Source organism: Ornithodoros turicata, chromosome 2 (assembly GCF_037126465.1).
Source record: "Ornithodoros turicata isolate Travis chromosome 2, ASM3712646v1, whole genome shotgun sequence".
Classification (NCBI taxonomy): Eukaryota; Metazoa; Arthropoda; class Arachnida; order Ixodida; family Argasidae; genus Ornithodoros; species Ornithodoros turicata.
In genome coordinates this window covers 119,020,871-119,034,654 of record NC_088202.1, presented here as the reverse complement: position 1 = coordinate 119,034,654, position 13,784 = coordinate 119,020,871, and positions in this window count along the sequence as shown.

The following is a 13,784-nucleotide window of genomic DNA, read 5'->3' as shown; positions in this document are numbered from 1 at the left end:
ACCGTATATATTATTTCATTACCCACCACCAACACGCGATTTGTCCTTCGTGAGAAAAACCCAAATTATCATTATCACAACCTTCTTCAGCTCTGCTATCATATTCTTCCTTCATAACGAGAGGAGAGGAAATGTCCTTCAAGATACCTTTGTCCTGTCTTCTGACCTAGTTCCTTCCTTATTGTTAGGTCGTCACGCCATTGCGTTTCTAATCGAACAAAAAGCGATATGGCCAATCTAATTGGTGTCTAGCGTGCGCGACTTGAGGGAAGGCAACGGACGTCTCACCTGTCCCAGGAAGACGGCTATTACTCAGTTATGTATGGGATAGGTGGGTAGTCGCCTGTTCCTTAAAGGGCTATCACCTACGTTCAACTCAATAGCCGTACCAAGGTCTGGATGCGGGATAGTTGGTACATAAATGGCACGCTGATGTAACGCAGCGACTGTGATGCTCTTTCTTTTTTTTTATTTTTTATAGTTTGTTCGCGTTGTTTCGCTGCGTTATGTCGCTGTGCAAAAATCGCATCATAATGCAATACTCGCCAGCGTCTACTCGAAAGGGGGAAAGCCGTGTCAGCAATTAGAAAGTATGCGCAGGCCAGGTCAGTAGCTACGGCTTCTGATTCTTTTTAATTAGTGGAAAGTACCAATAAACGTAGACCGATAAATTCTCCACGCAGTCGATGGAAATGATTTATACACCGTTGATCACCGAAATGAGCGCATCAAATCAATCAATTTTATTTCCTTTGGCTTCATGTTGAACTACAATGGACATGGGAAATGAAATCATCCACAGTGAAATAAGTAACCAAGCACTCTCTCCCGCCTGTCACAGCTGGAAATTCCTGTGCCCGGCATCTCGTAAGCGTTCACGATGGTATTGCCGTCTGCTCCCGACGTGCATTTAACAAAGACGTCTCCTGATCTTAGTTGTTTTAAATATCTGCTTTTTTTTTTTACAAATATGCCACCGCTTTCTCAATGAAAAACGGCTACTTGTTTCCAAGAGGAACAGGTTGAGACAAAAGCTTACGGAACACGCGAGCGGTGTTCCTTCGGTGCGACACCCTAGTGGCTGCCGGAAGCGGGTGAGTTGACTGTTTCGGAGGGATGGAAGGGTGCGCTGTTAGCGACACACAGCTAACTGTACAGCTAACAGCTTAGTTCCGGTGTCACCTGGGTGTGCCTGGCAAGGGGAAGCTACCGCTGTGTGTAGCTAACAGCGCTCCCTTCCACCAGGGCGATTCTAGTGCTGTCGGGTTCTCCTGATGTGCGCACTAGACTGGCATGCTGTTTTTGATGTCCACATCAGAGTGTCTTACTATGATACCAGAATGATTCTGGTGCCTTCTAGTACGCTTGATGTGCGCACCAGACTGACGTAGTGTTTTAGTGTGACCGTTAGAGCGGTCTGGTGTGGTTCACCGACACCAGACATGCAGGCGCCAGAGTATGTGCAGTGTGAGTTGCTACCGTGAAAATCGCAGTTTACAGTTATCATGAGGTCGTTCGCGCAACTTCTTTTTCTAACGGAATAATAACTTGCTTCGCAAATATTTCCTTCGAGTGTCGAAATTGAACGTTTTCGCAGCTTTCACTCGAGTTTTAAAACGAAACTTTACGCTCTCATTGTCACATAAGACAGCGACAGCGTCATCGGCATTAGTGTCTATTTTGAACCCATCGAGTTTGGTCGAGGTAGTGTTCCGTCCAGGCTTTCAACATTAAAACCGCGTACAAATGTGAGCCCCTTTGAATATGTGTTTGTGAAGTTCTTTTTGTGTGTGTTATTTTGCTATCCAACTTGTGCACGAGCGGATGTATGGGAAAATACAAGCGATGCATTCGGGGCAAATGTGACGACTGGTCGTTTGTGTGATGTCTTTGAATGTGCGTTTCGTCCGGCTTCACGTGGACTGTGATTATTCCTTGGATATGGACTACAAGGAGAGAGGACGGAAAATCAGACAGAAGAGTTGGTCGAGTATGTTTTTCTAAATCATAACTGTACCGCATACGGTGTATTGACACTTGCAGAAGAAATAACATTGCACCATTTTGTACTTTTATATTGTGCTGTGCATGCTTCTCCTAAATGTGTGCCATCAATGGTAACCGTAACATAGAGAGTTTAGTTACACGTACTAGTTTGTTTCTATTTCTGATTATATTCAGTATAGTATATGGCAAGCAATTAACAGCCTTTTAACAGCTGGGACGTCCTTTGCAGTAGAAACAAACCTTTGATATCTTATTGTATTGTTGACCTACTAGATTGGTCACAGGCCTATGATATCTAATGAGTACCCAAGCAGCTTTTAGTAGCGAAATAACGAGCAGAGCGTGTTGGTTGAATTTTGCACATTCATGTATGCATATTGCAAACCAGAATCCCTACATGGTGTCTTCTGATGCTCCACTGTTGAACATTATGCTGTTTCACGCATTCGATCCCGTGAGGTGCTTGGTTCCTCAGCACCCTCACGAGGCAGAAAAAGTGTGCGTAGTTGGGAATGCTTAGGGAAAAACGAACAGGACAGTACAAACACCGTGTTCGTGCTCTGTTTGTGCCGTGCTTGTGATATCCTGTGTGTTTTTCCTCTAACGTTCTAAACTATGCACGACTTTTAGTGCTCCGTGAGGGTGCTGAGGAACCAAGCACATCGTGGGATCGAATGTGTGAGACATCATCATGTTCAACAGCGGAGGACCAGAAAACACCACGGTGTGCAACACCAGAGCACACACATCAGGGTGTGGAACATCATCCTGGTGTGGAACATCAGAGAAAAGACACTAGGAACACCAGAGAATTCTGATGTTAACATCAGAGAAGAAAACACCAAGAATGTCCCAAATCACAGCCACCAAAAACACCAGAATTTGATTCTGGCAAGTATTACGTATCTGGTAGTAAGTAAGTAAGGTACTTGATTCTGGTAAGAATTTGATTCTAGTGCTTTTTTCAATAGGGTTGTCCCATCCTGTACATTTGTTTCTTTATTTGCAGTGACAGCTGATAATACAATATACTTTACAGTGAATAGTTTGTTGCTTACGATTGAGACTTTGTTCCGGGGACGCTTAGAATATGAAGAATGTGTACTCCAGGTGTGGGCAGTAGTAAACATATTTTGTATTATGACATTGATACATAATGTAGGGTGCCACGGGAGACTATTAAAGAAGGAAGCCATTGCTGCGCGAGCCTCATTCTTTTGCTAACAGTGAACGGTGCACTTGTGTATTCTCACACGTAATACTTACCAGAAATCAGTATTATAATACTAATACATGATACTTTTTTTATTGCGTGTTAGCAATGCGAAGCAACTGTGGCTATGAGCAGCGTACAGACGTGGACAGATGGAGAGAGGACAGCAGGAAGGAGTGGGGGATAGCGGGATTAGTATGCGTCCTGGGCCGACTTCAGGGGGAACTGTGCCGACATTAGTCTGGAAAGTCTTCGGAAAACCCAGGAAAAACCTCAGACAGCACAGCAGGCGGTAGAATTCGAACCCACCACCTCCCTGTCAGGCTACCACCAACGAGCGGACGCCTTAGCCCCCTCGGCCATGCCACTGGTCATGATACTTTGATTCTGAGGTATTATAATACATAACACTAATACTTGTGTGCATCACACGAGTAATACTAGTAATATATTGATACATAACTTGGGGAGAAACGAGGGAAAGAAAAGAAATAAACAGGGTGCGTCATCAAAAGCTGACCAGAGTTTTTAAAAATGCAAGCCGCACTTTTTCCTGCGCAAATTGTGGTTCCTGTATCTATTTCTTGCATGGCCTACTCAAAAATAGTTCTAATTTGGCTCGTAGTGCCGTCATTAATGAGTTACCGTAATTAATTAGCTTAATTCACGGGTATTGGTGCCCGGTGTAAATTACGGGGTTGTAGCGCATAGTCATCCGACGTGCTTTCCACCAAAGTTCAACTTCCAGAGACATTCTGTAAGGCAATAAAAATTATTGTTCTTAAATTATCTCTTAAATTATAGTTCTTCTGGCCTGCTGTTCCAAAATACGTGGCCAGCTAGGAGAACTGAGAGAGGGAGCAATAAGAGGAGAACACGAAAAAACGGGCGCACGTCATACGAAAGTATGCGGCGCGCTCGTTTTTTCAATAATTTTTATTGCCTTACAGAATGTCTCTGGAAGTTGAACTTTGATGGAAAGCACATCGGATGACTATGCGCTACAACTCTGTAATTTACACCAGGCACCGATTCCCATTAATTAAGTTAATTAATTTTGGTAACTCATTAATGACGGCACTATGAGCCGAATTAAAACTATTTTTGAGTAGGCCACGCAAGAAATAGATACAGGCACCACAATTTATGCAGGAAAAAGTGCGGTTTGTATTTTTTAAAATTCTGGTCAGTTTTTAATGAAGCACCCTGTATACAATGTGTGCAATAATTATCGAGACAGTCATTCTCCAATCACGGTTGCTGTCACGTGCTTATATTTTGAGCATGCTCTGAAATGGCATCTAGTGCATGCTCGTCGTTGGAGGAGGCTGGCAAATGAGAATAGCCTTTCCGATATCACCAGATAGCGCGGATCAATTTCGAGCACAGTGAACACCTTCCTCTCTGTCCTGGACGATAAAATATGGGCCACCCAAAAATGTGTGACTGTCCATAGTGCAACCGCCTACAAGGGCGACTAGACTGGACGCACTCTTTCAAACAAAGGCGTTGCAAATGGGATGACTCATCCTTATGAACGCTGAACTGGAAGGAATGCGGGGAAGCCTCCAGTAACCTCTGGCCCCGAGGGCACTCTTTTTGGTATAATTTGGGGCAGGGGAATGGTAGGGACCTTGTTTTTGTCCAAAAGCTTGTGGGGTATGGCAAATTACTGATAAGGTGCACCGGTGACACTATGCAGGTCGGATTGATAACCTCTGGGAACCTTCAAGATATTATGCCTTCAAGTATTATAATGCATATAATATCTTTATTTTCTGTGCTATAAATACACATACATTCCGAGAATGAGTATTATAATACACAGTACAGATGCTCACATTATTAGAGTAATAGTATTATAATACAAATTATTACTACTATTACACACCCGCCGGCCTCGGTGGTTCAGTCGGTAGCCCGTTCGCCTTCTGACCCCGAGATCTCGGGTTCGAACCCGGCCGAGGATGCCAGCAACTTGGTGGCGCATTACAAGTTGCTTAGACACGCCGTCTTCCGCGAGGGACGTCAAATACGGGGTGGCGTGTGGTGAGCTTTCATCGCACGTTAAAGAACCCTCAGGTGGGCAAAAGCAATCCACAAACCGAACGCTGTGACGTCGCTCATGGTCTCAGTTGTCGCGCGTCGTAAAAAAAAAAAGAGAAAAAGAAACAAAACATATTGCACACCCCTAGTTTACCCATAAACGATTTATTAACGCGGGATATCCCTGCTGTTGCCCATGCTTTATATACATACACATGGGAACACACGGAGTTGTAATGGCCCATCGCGAGGGGCATGACCAAGACCCCAGTCTAGGACCAGAGGCTGGGGTTCGTGGCGGCGGCACGCGCCAAGCACTGTCCGAAGTTGATGCCCCCTGCAGGGTTTGAGGCATCAACATCGCTTTTTTTTTTTCCTAATGACAGCACTACTTGAGAAACTTGTGCACCAGGCATACCACCGATCGATTCGCCGTAAGATTTCACGCTGGTGTCTTTGTCATAGGATCGATCACACTAAGAACCATCTGAAATCTCCACTCTTGCCATTCCTGTGCTACACGCCCTCTCATATTGATCCCACCTGCAAGATCGAATATAGAAAATGCGAGACAGTAGGTCAACTTCATTCGTTCCAACGTTGTACCATCAGGGATTAGAATGACATCCGAGCCATCGCCACAGATATTCAAGATGCTTCACATTTCATAAGTGCTGTCAGTGACCACCTGCATTGTAATCTATCACAATGTTTTCTTTGTGCGTTAAAGGAACAATAAGGTGACATATTAAACGTGGATAGGAGCCCTGTCTCACCTGTCAAGCTGACCATCAGCAGTCATCATGCAAAATAATTTCGGTGTGCAGTGTATGACCACTGCGCAATAAAACTCACAGAAAAAGAAAAGAAACAGTCGGAGAGGAGCCGCGAACCGCCGACACAATCGTTGCGTGACGTCGAAAAGTCCCCGTGCCTTTCTCCTTTGTTTCTTCCTTCTCAGCTCACACGCTGCTTGTATACCCGCTTGAGTCGCGCCGCTCTACGTCACGAGTCACGTGTCAGGGGAATGGGCTACGTCACGACGTTCCCTCATTCCCCAACACGCTCTTTCCAAGAGTACGCTCTCTTTCATTAAAGGTGTGGGGATCGATGCCTCGCGCAGCTGCAGCAGGTCGTCTGCGCCCATCGTTGTTTTCAGCAAGAGCTTTCTTATTCGTCGCAGCACTCGCCACAGCCAAAATGAAAATGATTTTTTTGAGTCACCTCAATTAAAGATGAGTGCGATGCGGGTATACCCGCGGGTACCCGCGGGTATCCGTGCAAGTTTGCTCTTTGTGGGTACACATCTACGTGTCATCGCGGGTTGCGGGTAAGGCGCGGGTTGACCCGCACTGCCTCCGCGGATTATGCGGGTATACCCGCGATACCCGCAGGCCCAAAACCAGTCTATCGGCTTTTGGTGTACAACCCGATTTGCCGCGAACATTGTGCCCAAGCTATTTTCCAAGACGTTCCATATCCAGTGCTTCCGTGGTGTGCGAGATGACAGCTTTGTCATTTACTGGCACCACGTTCTATATGCTTACTCTCTGAGAGAGAGAGGGCAGGAGGGTGGGCGAGAGTCCAGCTGATTATGAGACCGGGAAGGTTGGTAGTGTGGGCAATAAAAAATGGGGCAGGGTATCGCCCCTGGCGCTGAGACTTCCCATTCATCATCTCAAAATAAAGTTGTTGTTATTGTCAGTCATGTTTGCCACGTAGGGCTAATTTTGGCTATCTTTTGACACGACGACTGGTTCCCCTCGTGCTAGTAAGCTGGCAAACACGTCAACTGTCGCCACAGCGTCTGACTGTTGAAAAAGTGGCTCGCTAAAGGACAGTGTACCCAGCATCAATAAATCATTTCGTGCTGTGACGATCAAGTGGCATAACTGAAACATGCGTGCGCATTGGGCTGCGGGTGCACCTGCAGGTATGCGGGTACCCGTTGGGATGTGCGGATGCGAGTTGCACTAAAGACATTGCTGCGGATGCGGGTGCGGGACGTGGTTCCGCGGTTGCGGTGCGGTTGCGGGTACGAATTTTCATACCCGCAGTCATCTCTAACCTCAATGCTCCTTTAATTCTTGTCAGTGTAACCTGCATTAACTTGTATTATTGCCCGACCCCTCCTGCAACGCTTCATGGCCATGAGAGCAATGTGATAATAACTAAATAAAATAAACACCTGTTTGGGCAGTCTACCTCTGAAAATTTAGGCAAGTGTTTACTCTCATTATTATTAAACTTTCTAAAGATTTAATATGTACAAGTAGTGGACTTTGCTTCATCAAATATAAAAAGACATGGTGCACTCACACAAGTATATGTAGAACAAGATCACGTGGGCACAAATGCGAGAATGGGATAGCAAAAGGCAACAAACGAAGTACATTGGTGTATTATGCATGGAGTAAGCATTATTGTTATTAAGAATTATTTAATTCTTCGATATTGTAGGGTACGCCCAGATATTAAATGCAGCTGTGCAGCGGTACGTGCAGTTAGCATGGAACGCGCATTGCAGTGCTTCACGGTCTACCACTGAGGGAATCAATGTGTCATTTATGAAAGAAGCGATACTAACAAATAATCGAATTCTAAGGCACGGCCTAGAAAGACAAATGTTGAAAGGGTGGAAGAGCCCAGTCTGACACTGCTGCTGCGGAGAGAACAAAAAGAACGAGCGATCGCTTTTTATAGGGGCTACGCAATATACTTTGTCCTACAAGGTAGTAACACGTTGCCCAGTGAAGCCCGAAAGATTGTTGTTACCTTGAGAAAGGAGTTAGCTAGATATGGTCCCGGAGTAAATGATTGCGAAAGCCGGAGTAAGCGTTTTCAGGGCAAGTGGAGTGGACTGGAACCCAGAGCCAGTTTGTCGCTATGGAAGCATGACGAAGGGAATGTAATTTCTAGGGATGGGCCAACCGAACCCGCGAATCCTAGGCAGGGATTCGAGATTCCGGAATCCGAATCCAAGTGCGCAAAACGGCGGGTCGAATCTTTCGAATCCACCAACCACGTTTGCTTGTTTCTTTTTGAAAATAGGCGCCTCCGGAATCCACCGAAAGCCCGATTGGCCGGCGTGTGTTTTCTTGTTTGTTTGTTTGTATTGCTCTGGACTGAAAGAAGGGGGGCGATATGTTTAATGCAAAAGCAAAGCAAAAAGTAACTTAATGCAATGTAAAAAAGGGTAACAAAAGAGAGTAAAAAAATGAGTAAAGGAAAGATAGAGAAAATAAAAGCAGGGGTTCGTGCCACATTCAGCCGCAGCCGATGAAGCAACGATTCCTCGATGCGCGGGATGCGGCCAGGCACAGCATATGTCATTAAAGGGTCAATGGATTTAAGGAAGGCATTGGTTCGTATAGCTTCTTGCTGAAAGAGCTGTGTGCGTTGGCAGTGAAGCGGCGGATTTTCAGGGGAAAGACAGTTGGTTGCTCAGTGTCGTGGGCTTGCCGAGCAAGAGCGTCAGCACGATCATTGCCTGAAATTCGGACATGGTGGACTGAAGGAGTTCAGGGAAACTCTTACATTGCAAGTTCAAAAGTAAAATGGCCTTGCTCTTGATTGTTTCTTAGTTTTATGGAAATGATTCAGACACAAGAGTTTATGTATTTCCTGTAATCGATGAACAACATGTTAAATAAATGACATTTAAGAAGTAGTATATGGGTATTAAAATCGAGAAAATATGGGTATGTTTATATGGGTATGTTTTGTTTTGTTCTGAAAGTGAACTATTATTTAATTTGTTTTTCGTTAAAGAAAGATATCCAATTCTGCTTCAAAACACTTTTCAGTAGAAGTGTTTTCCCCCGGGCTTTTTAAACTCTTTTTTCAGAAAGGATTCGAAAGATTCGTGTATTCGCAGAACCTTCCTTGGATTCGGATTCGGAAAATTCTGGATTCGTCCCATCTCTAGTAATTTCAATACACATTGCAGCGTACGTCACGTGTAGTATTCACGTGTAGTATTCACGTGTAGTATGTAGTATAGACGTTTGGACATTGTTTTTGCAGATAGATGACTTACTCTCTGGAACACTGTAAATACCGATTCAAAATGGCAGGGACGGAGAACGTATTTCCAAGAGGGAGAGAATATTGCTTCTCTTAAACGATGGCGTAGTACTATTACATCGATTTTTTGATAATCGACGGTTGTGTGCCAATGCAGAGCCGTCTAGCGAAGTTGCAAAGGAAGAGCAGGTTTTCTTTATTTTTACACAGGTGAAAAACTCCGGGCATCGTTGCGGTGCAAGATGTCGAAAAGCAAAATGGTACGGAAAGGTATGGGTCATGTTTTCGAAGGTATTCTGTTACTTCTATGAGGCGATATAAAGAAGGCTTTAGTTACACAGGTTACTGATATAGCTCATGGCAGAACATTTTACAAGCTGGTGAATCGCCCACACCTCAAAAAGTGTTCTACGATACAGTGCAGATAAAAAGCCAATAAGTATTTAAGGTGCATGGTACTTCCTTTGACACCCGCTTAATGTTGTCTACTTTGACGAAGAGACTAAGCAGAGACCTGTGGCGCAGTGACTCTCGAAGACCGCCACTGATCAGCATAGACCCAGACTTTTCGTTCGTGGTCCCAGCCTCGCTTCCTCGGTCCATGGAGACCCTAATCCACCGGTTTCGTCTGAAGGTCCCATACAGCCGCAGCTTTCTACACCCATGATCGGAAAAGCAGCCTCCCCAAACTGCTCCATGTGCGGGGTTGTGGAAGATGCAGAGCACATTTTGATGTCCTGCGTACGATACACTGGAGCTCGTCGCCTTCTACAGTTGGAGCTGGCAGCAGTGGACGGCCGTCCGCACAGCGTTTCCAAAGTACTTGGGCACTGGAATCACAGTGTCAGACACCGGGCGTTCTCCGCCACAGTGAAATTTTTCCGGGACATTGATGCGGACAACAAGTTTTGAGCCTATGCGTGTTTTTGTGGGTTTTGCTGTTCGACTGTTTGCGTGTTGCGTGTTTGCGCGTTTTGGGACATCTCAGTGTGTGTGTACTTGCTTTCTGTCGGAATCACCGCCACCACAAATCACCATCGTTATCATCATCAGCAGCAGCATCGCCATCATCCTGCTCACCTTCATTGGCATCATCATTCCAGGAGTTTTCCACCAAAGTAACTGGTGCAAGTAATGTGGAGTTGCGGGCCTCACATCAGTGAAGCCAAAATCTCCATTTTATTTTTTCTTAAAACCAAACCAAACCAACCAATAAGTATAGGACCGTGAAATTTTCAGTACCTAAATAGTTTTCAACGCGTGATTGAACACACAGGCGGATGAAAACGTGGCATACGGAGCCGTAAGCCGTTCCCACGTCGAGTATGGAAAGCTATTACACCTAAAATTTCATGAACAGTGCATCGATATAGGTATTTACACGCCCAGCATTTGATATAAGGCACGCGAGACATACGAGATATTGACGTTAACCACCGTTGGGAAAGTGGGCATTGTTTCTTGGCTCCGACCCCAGACAGAAGACATCAGGTAACCGGCTCGGAAGAGACAAAACACCAAGAACAAAGATGCTCGAGTGGGTACGCAGTTATGGATGCCCCGAGGAAAAAGTCCAATCATACAATTCAAGAGTCCTAGCACACAGGAGAGATCAAAGCGCAAAAGAAAGCCCACGTTCCACAACGAGGCCCCCTGAGAATAATGGGCGCGTGTTTGCCGTCGTGTCTGGTAACTGCGAACAAAAGGACCTCCGGCAGCAACATGCTACGATGGATGGGAGCTTTTGTTTATGGTAACGCAGAGAAGTAGGAACGCGTTATGAGGAAGTCTCTTCATATAATCAAGGCGACATCTTGTGACGACGCGCCTTAGCTTGTCATGTTGTGATTGGTACAACTACCCAAGACGTTGGTTCTAATTGTCCTTTCAATATTCTTGTGTACATATAGAAAATTGTGTAACGTAACTTCCAATGTATGTAGCCATGGCGATGTTGTGCCAGTGTTGTACCCGCTGTCAAAACTAAGTAACGAAATATCGCTAGCCGCTACTCCACAGAAAAGTAGCGTGATACTAGCGTCGCTACAAATTTGAAAAGTTAACGCGATACCGCTGCCGCTACCAAATAAAAGTAACGTAAATACTATGCCGCTACGCGTCCGCTACCGTACCCTTCTCTATACGCAACACCTTACCGTATAGGCATCACTAGGCAAAAGTGTCCAAAGACGGTGCAATAATTAAGTTCCCTCACATACAGCATAAAGTATACCACTATTTACAGCCAATATATATTATTTCACAGTGATCTTGACCTTGAGATTTTGCGCATTTAGGACATAATTTATTGCGCAGGGCGCATGTGTGCATTTAATAATTTTTGCCGTCAGGATGTTTGAAACAAAAGACGGTTTATCTGCAATGACAGTGTTTTGTCAGAGATATCCGCAGATCCCAATCTCAAACTCTTCCGTCTGCTTCCTGTCGACGGATTCAGTTTTCCCTGTGATCAAGTGGCTCAACTGTCATCATAAATGACCATTGGTCGAGCCATCAACAAGTGGCTACCAGGAGGCGAAAACACCAAACAAATGTAAATGTCTTTCCTGCTGTCCTCTCTCCGTCTGTCCACATCTGTACGCCGCCCATAGCCACAGTTGCTTCGCGGCGCTAACACGCAATAAAAAAAAAGTCAATGTTTGCTCTCGGCAGGACCAACGTAGTGCTGTTGCCATACTGCACCAAAACTTAGGCCTCACAGGAATTACGACTTAATGTTGTTGCCTACCCCCAGTTTCCCTTCCGCACGACGACTTCTCTCGTAAAAACTCATGTAGCTTTTCCCTGAACATGTCAAACGCTGTCAACAATCAAGTACTTTAAGGGTAATCGCCTCTTTAGCGCCATAAGCCCGGTTGTACGGCGCTAAAGAGACGATTACTATGACTCGCTGAATGTATGCTGTATGTGCCTCCAGCGATTCCGACATGTGCAAAGAGCATTAATAAGTATGTTGGCATACACAGGCTCCCGAATAATATTACTTATTCATTTTGTGTGGCTCATATACCGACAGTGTAACGTAAGGGATGTGAGAAATTAACTAGACCGCGTTCGTCAATCTGTGTAAGCATAGGCAATTCTATCTCGCCAGAAATGCTTCACCTGGGGCACAACTCCTTAAACCAAAGTTGGCGGTATGCTTGGAGTGCAATGAATGATTATAGCGATATCTCATTGTGTTTCCGATATATTTTCGTATTCCCGTTCCAAAAGAAACGGCGCTTTGTTTATCTGCTTCGAACAGTAAAGCTGCAAAACACCGTTTTAAATGTGCTATCAACACGATCACACTATTTTGCAACTGCTTGTCTGACGGAAACTAGCTTCCTAGCGAATATTGTGCAGTACGTTATACATACCTGTTTGTATTTCGCAAGTGTGAGCTAAAAAGTTAGAAAACGCACAGAATAAAGCGAGACACAGAAAACGCATGCGCTTAGCCTATGAAAGTTAGTGAAATTGAGGAAGATTGTCACATCAGTGTGCCTGATTAAGAAGTAACCAAAAGGAATAACAAGAAGAAGTTCTGCTTCATCGTTACCTCATTTTTCTCTCTGTGTTCCACGTTTCCCATATTATGAAAAGTAGGGGTAGCGGAGAAAGAGTCCACCGCTACCCGTATTTGTAGCGGAAATACTTTTCCCATTACTACTTTAAAATGTAGCGCAATCGCTACTCCGCTACGGAAAAAGTAGCGAATACGTTAACAGCGCTACTAGTAGCGCCACTATGTACAACACTGTGTTGTACACGCTCGCTTCAGTTGCCCTTACGTTGCCGGGGAACGTCACGACTTGCGCCAAGGTGTAGGACTGCTAAGCAATATGCGAATATGATGCTGTCAACACAGACGTTTATGGCATACACGACCGAGGCAACGCTAACTGTTCAGGTCACTGTTTACCCAAATTTCTAATCTATGTTACAGTTTCGATAAAGTTACAATAAGAGTTAATTATACGCTTAATTTTAAAACGTTAACTATGCGCAACGTCAGGGGCTAAAATAACTTTATATCCCTTGAGCTGCTTGCCGCAGTGCAATAAACAGGTACTGCTTTAGTATAGTGCGCTCAAACTGATGTCTTTGATTGATATGTGTTTGGCGGTAAGCGTGAGAATATGAGCATATTCAAGGCTAAGCTGTGACCTTACCTCACTGAAAAGGCACTGGGTCCGTATTCTGTTACAGCTTGATCAGCATACGACGTGCCACGCATAAGATATTAGTGGCGTCTGTCTAGCGAACCGTAACAATCTTGAGAATCTACGTAAACAGGAGGACGATGTGCCGAGCTCTAATTATGCCCATATCGCGTGCAAAACGTTGCCCTGCTTCGCCTGTAAAGCGTGCTTTGCCTGCATAAAAGCACCGTTGTGTAGCGAAGAACACCACCCTAGTTTTGCCGCGCTGTTAACTAATTGAAACTGGAGTCGTAAAAACTTTCAACCCGGCAATATGAACTCTT